This window comes from Sturnira hondurensis, unplaced genomic scaffold (genome assembly GCF_014824575.4).
Source record: "Sturnira hondurensis isolate 20B ecotype Veracruz unplaced genomic scaffold, ASM1482457v3 Scaffold0009719, whole genome shotgun sequence".
Lineage (NCBI taxonomy): Eukaryota > Metazoa > Chordata > Mammalia > Chiroptera > Phyllostomidae > Sturnira > Sturnira hondurensis.
The window spans coordinates 1613355-1628317 of NW_028082350.1; the positions used below are offsets into that span (position 1 = coordinate 1613355).

General features: G+C 35.8%; 1 protein-coding gene across 8 annotated transcripts in view; it reads right to left on the reverse strand.

The window, feature by feature from the left end:
* The window catches only part of ZBTB20 (zinc finger and BTB domain containing 20), an 826710-nt gene that overhangs the window by 407317 nt on the left and 404430 nt on the right, over positions 1 to 14963 (reverse strand). The window lies entirely within an intron of this gene.

Consider the following 14963-nt stretch of genomic DNA (forward strand, 5'->3'; position numbering starts at 1 on the left):
TCCAGCATAAGATACCATGCTCTTTCCACTGAACATAAACTGGATTCTCAGTGTCCACATCCAGCCTGGCCACAGCAACTGGTCCTGTCAAGAGGTGGCTTGTTCAATTGGCAAGTGCTGCAACCACAATTAGTATCTAGAGGTTTTTTGTTTGTTTTTACTTAGCCTGACAAAAAAGACACACAGTCCTTGAGAAGATGTGCATCTTTATAATATTAGTCTGTCAAAAGAAAAAGCAGAGAATATAGTATTTCAGTGGTCAAGAATAATAACTTTTAGACAGTTACTCCAACTACCATGGACACAAGAGACAACACAGCTCCATTTCCATCAAAATAGTAATTGCAAGAAATGGACTAACTAACCAAAGGACTAACCAACTTCAAAGATAGATCTGGCACAGGCTTAACTTTAAAATACTAAGTCTTCAAATAAGTGGCCAATACATATGCATTTATATTAATATGGGGAATAATAGCAAAGGGTATATGACCAAAATAAATTATTCACTGTTCTGAACTCAAAAATCTCAAAGGTACAGATTCAGACTTCAAAACCTTTGATTATAATACCATAAGTCATTTTATTTATTTTCTAAAATTTATTTATTTATTTATTTACTGATTTTTAGAGAGAGGAGAGGGAAGGAGATAGAGCGGAAGAGAAATAATGTGTTGTTGCCTTTCATACGTCACCCTACTGGGGACCTGGCTGGCAACCCGGGCATGTGCTCTGACTGGGAATTGAACCCATGACCCTTTGGTTTGTAGGCCGGTGGTCAATCCACTGAGTTATACCTGCCAGGGCTGTCATTTTATTTTTGTATGCATTTACCTATTCAAGGAAGACAAAAATTTACTTTTCCATATACATTTACCTGTATAACTTGTCAGTTTTGTTTTCTGTTTTAAGATAGTTATATTCTCTCTCCACTCATGTAGGCAAAACTTCTGAGTTAGCAAATTTAAAGGTTTGGTCAAGCAATGTCTTCCCACAAAAGAAAGAAAGGTTTCACCTTGAAGGCACCTTGGGAATTTGGGCTGCAGAGGTTAACAGAGGTCTAGTATACAAGTATTTGTAAAATTAGATTGAAGTTTTGAATATTAAATGAGACATTTATTGAAAGAAGATTGCTGTATGTGCTGAACAACAAAATTGCTACTGAGCATTTTCAGAAAATTGCAGAATTTCAGAGTTGATGTTATACTGGGGTTTTATTTTTATGATAACCATATTAGTGTTAGTAGAGTTAATTAAAGTTATATATTACAATCTTCTACCTACAGCTTGAATGCCCTATAAAATATCTCTGTAAAGTGGTTGTCCGTATTTAAACACCCTGGACTTAGGGGATTGATTATTTGTTGATATTAGGGACTGCTATGGACTCAGCATGTCTCCCCTCAACCCCACATTATTGTTGAAACTCTAACCCTCAGTGTGACCTTATTTGGCAATAGGGCCTTTAGAGAAGTAATTCAGGCTTAATGAGTCGTAGGGGTGGGGCTCTAATCCAATAGGCCTCCGTTCTCAGGAAAAGAGGAAGAGACACCAAGGATGAGCACAGGCAAAGAAAAGGCCAAGGGAGGACAGTCACGGAGAAGAAGGCTACCTGAAAGCCAAGGACAGGGGTCTTAGTAGAAACCAGCCCTGCTGCTACATTGGTCCTGGACTTCCAGCTTGCAAAACTGAGAAACAAATTCCTGCTTAAGTCTCCCAGTCTGTGATATTTTATCATGGCAGTCCCAACAAAGTATTCCAGGAACTAGAGTTCTCATAATAATTTGCAATGTAAATATCAATTAAATCTATTTCACAGGCACAGAAACAGATTATGAGAGATTTGAGACATGTCCCAAAAGACACAAAATCGAAAGTGGCATAATCAAGATTTAACTTTCTTCCAGACCAATATTGTTTCTTCCCTCTGTTTTCCACCTTTGAGCACATAAAGGTGTTGAAAGTGAGTTTTTATATTGACCTGAATATTTTATTCTTGTATGCTTTATCACTGGCTCTTGTTCTACTTCTTGGAGTCACAGAAAACAACAATTTATGTTCTATGATAAATTCCTTAATATACGTGAGCATAGTTGTCATATTCCTTCCTCACAAATTTTCAAACAATGCCAGTTCCCTTAACCATTCCCCACATCACAGGTTTCATTTACCTTACATCCCAGTCAGAGATCCCTGACAATGTTCCTGTTCAGATTTCTTATACTGGCTTGTTAAGATATATCTCCCCTGTGTCTTTAAAAAATGTAAAGACAAAGTACTGTATTTACACATTTTAGAAATTTCATCCGGTTACATGGAGCCCATCATTTAGTCTTTCAAGATATCATTGAAATTTGACTACTTCATTCAATACCTTTTCTTATGCACTTGGATTCATGTCACCTTCAACTCTGATGAACATATTTTCATCCAAGCCATTGAAAAAATGGTAGCTAAAATAAGCCTTCAAATATTCCCATAATAAGCATAGGAATCCCTTCTACTCTGACACTGAGCCATTTGCTTGTACTTAAACCGTGGCCACTCAACCAGTTGTTAATCTATCTGTACTTAGATTAGTTACTAACACATCTGTGCATCTAACCCATGTGATCTCAGATCATATATGGTAGACATGTTTTCATAAAGCCATCCTGCTTTCCAGCAAGCACCACTTCTTTCACAGGATCATAAACCACTACATTATGCTTCATTATTTTAATAATATATTCTAGGCTCTTGTTCAAGACTAACAACAAGCTGTCCTTGTAAACTGCCTCTTATATTTTCTGAAAATCAGGACATTTTTTGCATCTCTAGTTATCTACCATTTTCTGTCTTCACCTCAGATATGAATGGCAATAATTGATGGTCTCATTGACAGATCCTTTCACTAGTCTGTGGTTCTCTAAACCTGTTTCCTGGCTCATCTCCTTCTCCTTTTTCCTGTTTCCTTCCAAGGAATAGAGTTACTCATGTATCATGGACTGTTCCCAGAGGTGGTATGCTGGTCAGGAGTAGATCTGAAAACTGGCAGAATAGAGGGGACTTAGACAAGGAGTTGTCCTTAGGTTCCTGACTGTGCTGGAATGAGCTATGAGTAGGTAAGGCTTTGCTTTCATCTCTAAACATGACTTTTCCTGTACTCTGGTTTTCACCTCTAGCTGTGTGCCTGGACAGGGTTACATCCTTTCTCTATTCACTCTGGATGTTTTCCTTAGCCAGAGATTCAAGACAGCTTTGAATATTTTCAGTCTTTAACTGAGAAAGGTTGTGATGTATAATGCTTTTATTTTCCCATGAAGATTTTCTCTCAGGCAGGCATGTACCCCAACCCTTACCTAATCAAGAAAAGTTGTTTGGGGAATGGAAGATGGGGAGGCAGGTTGGACTTTAAATGAACAAATCAGTTATAATAAAAACGCTGAGATTCAGGTGCCTGAGGTTAGAAATACTGGAGGGAATTCAATTACACTAATTAATATTTAAGAAGGGCTAGAGATCACATAGTGAATGTGGGAAAATAGGCCAGTCAGACATGAGCATATGGGGAAGGCAAGATCAAGTGATAAAAGTAACAAACAAATCATACATAAATGGTCTGAAAGGAATGAAATAGAGAATATAAAATAAATGTTCCAATAGATACAGAATAGGAAGTAGAGTAAATGGTCTGCTAGACATAAAAGTAAAATCTTGTGCTTTAACATACACAAAACATTGGTTTTATGTAAACACATAATAAAAAGATTTTTTCTTCACACAAACTAGTAGAAAATGTTACCCATTTATTAAAAATCCAGACTTAGTTTGGGTTCTGTAGATTCACAGCATATTATACAGCATCCAGCAGAAGTAACACCTGCTAGAGTGTAGTTGGTAGGGTAATAATATGAGTGTAATAATTTATAGTTTTAGTTTGAACATTTCACCTAAAATTCCATATGGTATGCTTAAGTGTGATACTGTTATGTTGTAGAATTACATGTTTTTGATTTTGTAATAAAAACGGGGAGTTATTTGTGTCAGACCCTGTATTTGCTCTCATTTCTTCACTGGCTTATCAAGTAATATTCCTGACTTTCATAATAGTAGTTCCCTGAAGGATAAGCCTACCTGGATAAGCAAACCCAACAGAAGGCTAAAAAGCAGTAGTGTTCTGAATTCCACCCGGTTCTGGCTCTAATGTCCTTGGGTTGATGCCATAGTTCATACCACATTCTCTCTCGGGAAAGGATTTTTTAAAAAATTCTTGACACATATAGTCAATTTCGATTATTGGTCACTCTTTTGTATAGTTCAAAACTTTCTATGCCCTGGCTGGTGTGGAACTCGATCCCTGGCTGGATCAAATAATGTGTAGAACCCTTTAACTCAAAGCAGTTTGAGTCTCCTGTTCTGACTCCAGGATGCTCAGTTTCTGAGTTTATTGACTTCCTGGTTCAGGCCACTGGATACAGCCAATATATTGGGCCAAAAGTAGATTTTACATGTTGGCTTCTATTCCTTCAAGCTTAAGAAAAATGATATTTTTTACACTAAGGAATACATTAGTTATCATAAAATTATCACTCAGAAAAGGATACCTTGTCTTGAACTTACCCAGTACATAAAATTGATCAGATATTTTTAGAATGCCAGATTATCAAAATTTAACATATTAGTTTAAAATTTAAGCACTAGTAACAAAGAAGTCAATGGACACTTCTTTAATTATCTAAGAAGCATTGCTTTTATTAATTGGGCAATATATTTAATTGTCCATTGGACATGGACATTTATTTCTTTATTTTACATTTAGTCAAAATATATCAAAAGCCTCCAACAGATTTTTTCCCTAATATTAATCAGCTATTATCTGTAGTTATGGGAAGACTGAGCCAAAAAATGACTATTCACCACTACAGAGAATGGAACTAGTAAAACTGAAGAAAGATCCATTTTCTAAAACCTGAAGTCTGCTCTACTATGGAAACATTTTGAACTTTTATGACACTGAAGTATAAATCAAGAATAAATTGACTTGAGGTCTTTAATGGTCTCTATGTAGAGTTGTCAAGCAAGAATTGTGTATACATTTGTTTTTGAAAAGCTGTCACACAAATGGCACCACAGTGTAAGGGTTAAGAGTGCTCCTGAGTTTCTTTCCTGCTCCAAGTCCTAGCTATGTGACTTTGGGCAAATTACTTAGACTGTCAAAGCCTCAGTTTTCACTTCTGAAAAGTGGAGGAAATAAAAAGAATACTTAACATCATAGATTTGTAGTAAAAAGTAAATGAATAAATGAAATAATAAATGAAAGTTGCTCAACATGTTGCCCAGCACACAAAAAGCCCCCAATAAATATTATTAACTATAGGTATTAAAATTACGAAACACCTAAGAGGCAGTTGTTTTCTTCTGGTTATTTTTTTTTATGACCTGACTTTACTCATAATTTTTTAAAATATATATTTTATTGATTGTGCTACTACAGTTGTCCCAATTTTTTCCCCATTAGCATCCCTCCACCCAGTAATCCCCTTCCTTCTAACATTCTGCCCCCCCCCTTAGTTCATTGTCCATGGGTCATGTATATAAGTTCTTTGGCTTCTCCATTTCATATACTATTCCTGACATACTCCTGTCTATTTTGTACCTACCATTTATGCTTCTTACTCCCTGTTCTTTACCCCCATTCTCCCCATTCCCATTCCCAGATGTTAACCCTTCAAATGATCTCCATATTAGAATCATATGATTCTGGTTCCTATATTGGTTGTTTGCTTAGTTTTCTTTTTTTCTTTTTAGATTCAGTTGTTGATAGTTGTGAATTTGTATCCATTTTAATGTTCATAGATTTCACCTTCTTCTTTGACTTAAATAAGTCCTTTTAACATTTCATATAATAATGGCTTAGAGATGATGAACTCTAGCTTTACCTTGTCTGGGAAGCACTTTACCTGCCCCTCTTTTCTGATTGATAGCTTTGCTGGATAGACTATATCTAGGTTGTAGGTCCTTGCTTTTCACCACTTTGAATACTTTTTGCCAGTCTCTTCTAGCCTGTAAAGTTTCTTTTGAGAAATTAGCTGACACTCTTATTAAAACTCCTTTGTAGGTAACTATCTGCTTGTCTTTCTCTGCTTTTAAGATTCTGTCTTTATCTTCAATCTTTGGCACTTTATTTATGATGTGTCTTGGTATGGGGCGCTCTTCGAGCCCAACTTGTTTGGGACTCTCTGTGCTTCTTGGACTTGTATGTCTAGTTCCTTTGCCAAATTAGGGAAATTTTCTTTCATTATTTTTCAAATAAGTTTTCAATGTACTGTTCTTCCTCTTCTCCTTCTGGCACCCCTATGATTTGGACACTGGCATGTTTAAAGTTGTTCCAGAGGTTCCTAAGCCTATCCTCATTTTATTGAATTCTTTTTTCTTCCTGCTGTTGTGATTAGATGCTTTTTCGTTCCTTGTGTCCCAAAGTATTGATCTGATACTTGGTTTCATCCTCTCCCCTGTTGTTTCCCTGTAGGTTTTCCTTTATTTCACTTACTATAACCTGCATTTCTTCCCTTATGTTTTTCCCGTACACAATGAGTTCTTTGAGCATCCTGACCATGGTTTAGAAAGTAAAACTTAAGGAAGAACTAAACATTACAAGGACTTTACTGAGACAAATGGTTATCAAAATTAGACAAAAAGGGATGATGTTATTAAATATGGGGTGAGGCAAAACATGCTTACCGTTGTTCATATAGAAAATAATATTAATAATAAGAAATAAACTCTGTTTTGCATACTCACAGCTGTAAAGCCACTTTTGCCCTACCCTATATAAATCACACCTGGGAGAGTGGGAGAGCCACTGATGACAGCAACCGTGAAACAGCTCCACATGGTGAGAATCAGTGAACCCTAACCAAACAAAAGAAAAAGAAATAGAAGGCCATGAAACTTACATGATTTATAAGGGAAACCAGCCTCTGAAGACTGGTGGAGGCCGGAAAGTCACCTCTGAATGAACACTGGGACATGACTGTAACACTGAAAGGACTGATGTTCCCTGATCAAATGGGAACTACTTGTAAGAACAGAATGAGAAATAAAACAAGTAGAAAATTTTAACTGTATTTAATTCCTTTACTGTATAACCTGCATTAGGGGACAATATCTTTGTGTATACAAATACAGATGAGAAGCTTAAAAAATTCTTGGTGATGATGGCACTAGCAATGAGGGTGTTTTTAAGAGCTACAGTTAAAAATTCATTTACAAGATAAATTAAAATTATAACACATGTTGGCAGACATCGGGACATGGTATCCTATGACACAAAAGCTTTTCTTAAATAGCACCCTAAAGATTTGGTAGTTGGAAAAATATGTCATGTAGGCAACAACAAAACAAAAGTTGCTTTATTGCAGAGATGCAAGCAGCTGCATGGCTTTTTGTCTTGTGCCTGGGTATGAACCTGATTCTCAACTTCTGTGAGCACTAAATTCAGTTAAAAACTAAAAAAAAAACTAAAAAAAAAACTAAAAAAAAAAAAAAGATACTGCTAAGCAAACTGAGATGGCAATATAACATCACACCTAGGAGAATAAACTATCAAGACAGGATGAACAAAACCAACTGAAATGGAACAAGCAAACTTAACACTAGTCAAGGAGGCTTTCTATAACATTAAAATAAAAATACTACTAAACAGAACAATCTTGCAATTCATGGAGGTAGCAAATGAAGAATTTTTGTCAGAATTTATTTGGGTAACTCCTATGAGATTATTCCAATTACAGGAAATGTTTCTGTTAAGACTTTTCATGAAACATATGAAACTTTACCAGAAATAAAACCTTTAAATTACCCAAAACAAAAGGCTAGCCTACTTAGAACAATGCTAAAGTCTGTCACAAATACTGTATAACTCTGATGTAGGAGGATACAGTTGGAAATATTTCCATTAAAGCCCTGACATCTTCCTTTCTTGAGACGAAATCATTGTACTCTGCTGAAAACCCATATTTAGTTATAAACCAGTATTCAAACTATATTCATTTAAAATCTCCATTTAGCTAAAAAAATAAATTCATTCCCATTTCAATAAAAACTATGTAAACTTCTAAAATCATCTTAAAAGGAAAAACATTATTCTTTCTTCTAATGAAGTGTTCTTATTCTAGTAGTGGATATTTGGAAAATAATAGTATGTGAGAATATTATAAGTAAATAGATCCACCTGGTCAATGCGTTAATTTAATGCATCACTTTAAGAACATGCTTTTCTTTTATGCTGCTATTCTATAAATAACTACCTTGCCATGGTTAAAATAATATATCAAACTTGATATAAATAAGCTAGATATGATAAATATATTTCTGGGTTAAAATAAAAACAATGCAAATTGCATGATAAAGACTGTATTACTGTCCCATTTTTATTTTGAAAAAATCTCTTTTTAAGTGATATTATTTCATGTTAGTCATTTTTGTGCTGCTCAACATTATAATTAATAATTCATATTTTTGTCTTTCCCCTCTCACTCTGACAACTTTTATTTTTAATTGGCGGGCATGTGCCAAATTGGTTTGTTATTTATTTATAATGTAAAATGACACAGGAATTGAATATGTGGAATGAGATAGATTTTTCTCTCATGTGACAAAATCTTCCTGGTGATGGAGACAGTTCTTGCTTACCCTGATGGACTGAAAGGGTTCAGAGAGGTTAAATCTGATGGCATTGGTACAGCATATGGAAACACGTGATAAATGTATTAAATGTAACTGTTCATTTATGTTTTTAAAACTCATTTCAATATTGTGAGGACAGCTGGGCATATGCATAAAAAGAAGACAAAAAATACCAAAATGTGTAAAAGACTCCCTAAACTGATAGATTCTATAGTGCCAATTAAGTAAAAATTCTGACCAAACAGATCTATCTGTATTCTTTCCTAAACACTTAAACATGCAAATTTAGTAGGAACAAACAGAAAATTTCAAAGATGCTGAATTTTCATTGAAACAAATGAAAAGTTCTGTCTGTAGGGGCTTTACAGAGCATTCAATGACCCACTCAGTGCTTCCCATACCAGAAACCACATAATCTGAAGGCTAGAGCATTGAATGGTTATGCCAAAAAAATTCAAAGTGTGTTCTCAAGGACATCAGCAACCAAATTGCCAGGGAAGTTGGTTGGAATGAGGAATCATGGGATCACCCAAGATCTACCATGGAATAGGAATCTGAGGAACATGAATAGAATTTGCACTTAAGTCAACAACTGTGGTACAATTAAGTTTGAGAACAGTCTCAGAGCAAACCACCTGTACCTCACAACAGCTTCCTATTGTCAGATAAACCCTTTCAATTGATCCTCTGTAAACAGTAGAGAATTCATGAGACTTAACACATTTGATTTTTATATGCTTCCTCAAAGATCCCAGTGTCTCTCATTGCTTCTATTAATTTAGGAACCACAGCCCACTGTTGCTCCCCTATGTTAGCCAGCCTCTTCTCTCTGGCTCTATGTTTACTGTCAACTGTGCAAGTCTTTGAGGCTTTGACATCATTCAATTAGTCTCCAACATTTGGAACAAGGAAACTTTTCTCAACAATTTGGTCCCAATTCTCATCTTAAAGTTGAGCTTTGACACACTATATTTGCATATAATATTAATCACTTCAAAATAATTTTAAGACATTATTTTAAAGATTTTTAAAATGTAGGAGGTTTTAGGTTGGCATTAGGCCAGATGTGAAACTGATGCACACAGAAGTGCAATCCTTTAACTACAATCAACCCATGAAGTGGCAGAAGTCTGAACTAGAATACAGGTATTCTGACACTATTGCACTTGCCTTTTAATCTACTCCTTAAGCAAACCTTCCCCTGCCTTTATGGACTATGACCATGTTACAGGCTCTGTATCTCTGAGGTATTTCATAGGTACTTATGTGTACGTGGTATTTATCTTTGAAAAATGCACTAAAAAATCCAATTTGATTGTGTTAATACAGGATTATGCAATCTGGGATTGTCCAGTTTGAAAAGGCAATAACAATGATACTAGTATCAGTCTTCTGAGGTACTATTTCTGACCTGATAATAGCTAGATTTTTAAAAACTTATCATTCTGAATTTTCAAAATTCATTTGAGGTGTGGTGGGAGTGCGGATATAGAAAAAAATATAACTGCTGCCACATTGAATGTGTATCAAAAAATTACAAATAGCCATGACTGCTACTTGGTTAGCTCTGTTTCACTATTTGAGTATAACAATGAAAAGTGTAATCTAGGATCTCGGTCATAATAACTACCACTTAATAAAAGAAAATAGAAACTATTAGCATAGATACAATGTTTCAATAAAGCTCTATTGCATGGGATTATTTGAAAAATGTTCCCTGCAGGTAGAAAGAACACACACAACACATACACTCAGCATACACCAAAATGTTCATAATTAAGTTTTTAGGCAAGAATACCAATAGATCTGTTTGTAAGCACTTTTGCTTGGCATTATTTAATCTTTTAGAAATGAGAACTGATTTAGATTTCAGAGTTTTGGACCCTCTAGGTTATGGCAAGGGCAGGAGGAGGAGGAGAGCAGGTAGAGGACGAGTGTGTGCGTGTGTGTGTTGCATACACTTGTGTGAATTTAACCCCTCTGAATTTATTTAAGAAAAATGTCATTATTGTGTTTATATATCTTCATGTGAAACAAGTACTTTTTCCATAACTGGAGTTTACATAGGCTCTATCATAACACCTCTGAGAGTCCCTTAAAACATCAAAATTGACTTTTTCCATATAAAACCTTCTATGATTTAGCTTTATTAACATCTGAATGAATGTTTCCACTGAGTTTTCCAGAAGAGGGAACTGAGTATGGTTTAGAGAGCAATGTTTTCCATGATGATCAGTACCAATATTTCTCCTCTATCAGAAGGCAAGCTATAGAAATACAAAGTATTAGACATACACCTAGATAAAAATAATATTGTAGAATCCAACTGCTATCTGAGAGGTGAGGGACAAGCTGGGATGGACTCCTTGGCTTCCTTCTGTCCAAAAATTTTCTGTTTCCCTATTTCCTATGGTTACCACCATGGAACATGTTAAAATCTCAGTAGGGACTCTGTTTCAACTTTTCCTTTCAAAACACAGTGAAAAAGCTTAATGGGAAAAAAAAGGCCTTCCTATCTCCATGCCAGGCACAGTGTAAGATCCACAAACTTAAAAGCCAGGCAAATAGTCTTTTATGTGTCCTAAACCTCTGCAAGTGACTTAGTGCTACAAAAATTCCCAAATAGCCATGTGACCTGACTAATGTGTGCTGTTAAGATGAGTCAAGGAAAATGGAACATCTGTACTTTTACTGGACAGTCAACTAATTCCTCTCTGTGCATTCAGAAATATAATGTGTATACTTTAAGGGGGATATGAGAGGAGTTTTTTTAAAAAAAGGTCTAATTCTTTCAAAAACGGTTTAATTTTTTAAATTGGTTATATAAAATGCTCTAAAAAGGAAACCTAGAAAAAAGGCAAACTGGCTTAGAAAACTATGACTGCCTTAAGAAATCATTACTACTCATTTGTGTACTAAGACTTCTTTAAGACTTACAGAGGGAAAACAGGGACAATGAAGGGAATTAACAAACTGCAATAATTTTCATGAAGTGAGCTGTGAACACTTTTCCTCCTCCATGATGAAAGTTTCCAATGACTGGACTCTTCAAATGGGTGAAGGCAGAAAAATAGCAATGAACTGAGGAGCCATGCTAGTTTTTGCAGATGTTTACAAAGTTTTGGCATTTGGTTAGTAAAAACCACACCTCCATTACTCCATATAAATATGGGTTTTAGGTGGGTTGGTTCTATTTTCCAAGTTTTCAATCTTAATGGGAAGGAGGGAAAAATAGTAATAAAAAATGGCTAAACATGGTAATAAATGTTGAGTGTGTCAAAGACTACACCTAGCAAAATAAGTGTATGTAAGAAGTAAAAAGGCAAGATGAGACAGAGCAGGATACTGTGCATAAGGTGACAAACAAGGATCTATAGAGAATCTTAAGATATTTGTCCTTCATCTCATAAATTAAAGTGTCCCACTCACTTTACAGACCAGGAAACCAAATGTGCATTACAATAATAACAGCAGCTAACATGCAAGAGATCCATATCACAAGGCAGGAACTATGTTAAACATTTCAATATATCATCTCATTTACTTCTTACAAACACCCTACAAGGCAAATGTTATCACTGTCTTTTATAAGTGAGAAAACTAAAGCTGAGAGAGATTAAATAACTTGTCCAACGGTGAACAGTTAAGTGGAATAGCCAAAATACGAACTCAAATATTTCTGATTTCAAAATCCAGGCTCTTAACCTGTAGCCCGGTGGTTCTTAATTCAGATTGTACATTAGAATCACCAGGAAAACTCTACTGATGCTCAGTCTCTACCCCTAGACTAGAAGAATGGCACAGCCTGGACTGCTGACCACTGCACTACCCTGTCTGTCTCCCAGGAAGGTCAGCAGGCCCATGCTAGGGTAAGACAGCACTAGAAACCAGGTGTCCTCAATCTCTTCCCAGTGGCTCTGCCGCTGTCCTGCCATGTACTTCTTGCCATGTTTGTTTGTCATGACTATTTGCAGAAGCAATACACGTGTGGAAATTTTTACCAAGCATTATCACAGTGGAACAGGTTACAAATCCACTGAAGAGAACCTGTTCATATCTATCTACATGTAGGCTACAATGAATGAACATGAAGAAGGCTCAAATTTATTACTCTCATTCCCAAAGGGGAAGTAAAGGCTGGCCTTCAAAGCCCTTCATACCAAAGCTAATCACTAACATTTAGAATAGCCTGCTCCTCTCCTTTCACAAGTCCAGTAAGAGTAGCTACTTGATCCAAGGGAAAAAGACTGAATTACTAGTCCTTTACAAATGCTACTTTACTCAGGATCTCAAGGCAACCAAAAGCCATTCAAATCATAAAAGTAATAGAAGTAAAGAAAAAAGTGTGGGTGATAGAAAGACAGTAAGATTTCACCTCAGAAGCCCTGGGTTTGCATCTGTACTCTGCCACTGAACTGCCATGACTGAGGCCACTCTCAGTCTGTTTCCCTCTCTGTACTTAAGCCACATCTCTCTTACTGCAGTGACTTTCAAAGTGTCCTATCCACCTGCATTACTTGGAAACTTCTTAGAAATGCAAATCATCACTTTCTACCCTTGACTGGGAATCAGAAAGTCTGGGGTGGAGCCCAGCAATCTGTGTTTTAATAAGGCACCAAGCGACTCTGATCATTGCCAGGTGACTGATGCATCTACTTCAATAGGGCTGTTGTCAAAGGATAAAAGGAGCTTGTGAGTAATATGTTTAGTTTTTATGACTATCTGCTGAAATCCAAATCTAAAATTCTCTCACAAAAGTATTTAGAGAAATAACGTTTAAGCCTACATTAGTGAGATTAATAACCTCATTTCTGAATTTCACTTTGAATGTGTAGACCAGGCACAAGTCAACCAGAGGTTATGCAATTAGCTTGAAGTCAAAGAAAAAGCAAGGAGTAAAACTGAGAAGGAAACCCTAGAGTGAACCTGATTTTAATTCGATCAAACTGTTAAGGTACCAAGCACGCATTTTCATCTATAATCACAATGAACCTTTTTATAAACAATTCTCTATCTTCTCAGCTTAAAAATATTACAGTAACTTTTTGGATTTTAACATGAATTGACTTTTATAATTCTGGGCTAACAGCAGCTCAAGAAGCAATAAGAAATGACTAGTTTTCTACAGTGAGTAGGTGCAATTGCCTAGACTTCTCTATATGTGAAGTACAGATTGCTCATCTCCCTTCTGATTAGTGCCATGGTGGAAATCATGATAAATAAGCATGCAAATACACTGTACTTCCACTCCATATTATTATTATTTGGATACCATAAAATATAAACTGGATTTCAGGAGATCTTTGGGATCCCATCCCCCTCCTATCAGCAACACTAGATCTTTTTACTGTAATTTATCTAATATGGCTGCTAAGATGCTTGATACTTTTACATGCGGGTGCAGAAAAAACAAAGAGTGAGGGAATGGGTGGTTAATGAAATTTTCTGATTGTAAAGAAGCACTTTGGAATGATCAGGTGGTAAATAATAATAAGAGGAAACAACAAAGTGCCTAGAGGCTACTGCAACAGTCATTACATAAATGCAGAAGAGACCAGACATAAATAGAATTTTTATTTTATCCAGCTACTCTGTGTATATATAAGATATAGTTACTAATTTTTCAATAATACTTGTAAAATATTGTTCAAAATCTGTTCTTGTTATCACTTTGAAAGGCATCATATAGAAACACCCATTTGTCCTAGTAAAACGGAGAATGTATGCAAAGAGGTTAGAGAAAAGAGTCTTTCTGTACATAGTAAAAAAAAGAGTTCAAATAACAGAGAATGGAGAAAATACTAACACTATTAGAGCAGCTAGGGAGATACACACAAAGATGATCTTTGGGAAACATCAGGAACAAATAATTCTATTAATAGGTGTCAGAGGAGCTACAATGAGGATATATGGTCATACAAGCAAAATACAGGTATAAATGCATTTTCTCTTTCCTGGGCTATTTTTATAGCAGTGGTTGTTTTTAAATGGAATCAGGGAGAGGGGAGGGAGAAGTATGATTTTCTTGTTTGTTGCTTCTGTCGCTGCTTACTTTACCTACAACACTAACAGGAACTCCATACCTGATTCTCCCAATAGTTCTAGGCTTTTAGTGCTTATCATGAATTTGCCTTCAATTTTCTTGTTTTTTTTCCCCCTTAGTATTTGTTCATATCCCAATGCCCATGCATCAAGTATATGAAATCCTAGTCCATGGCTATTCTACTTTTGAAGAGATGGAGAAGATGCTTAGAGTTGGGAAGATTGTCTTAGTCAGAGGGGGAGAGTCTGAT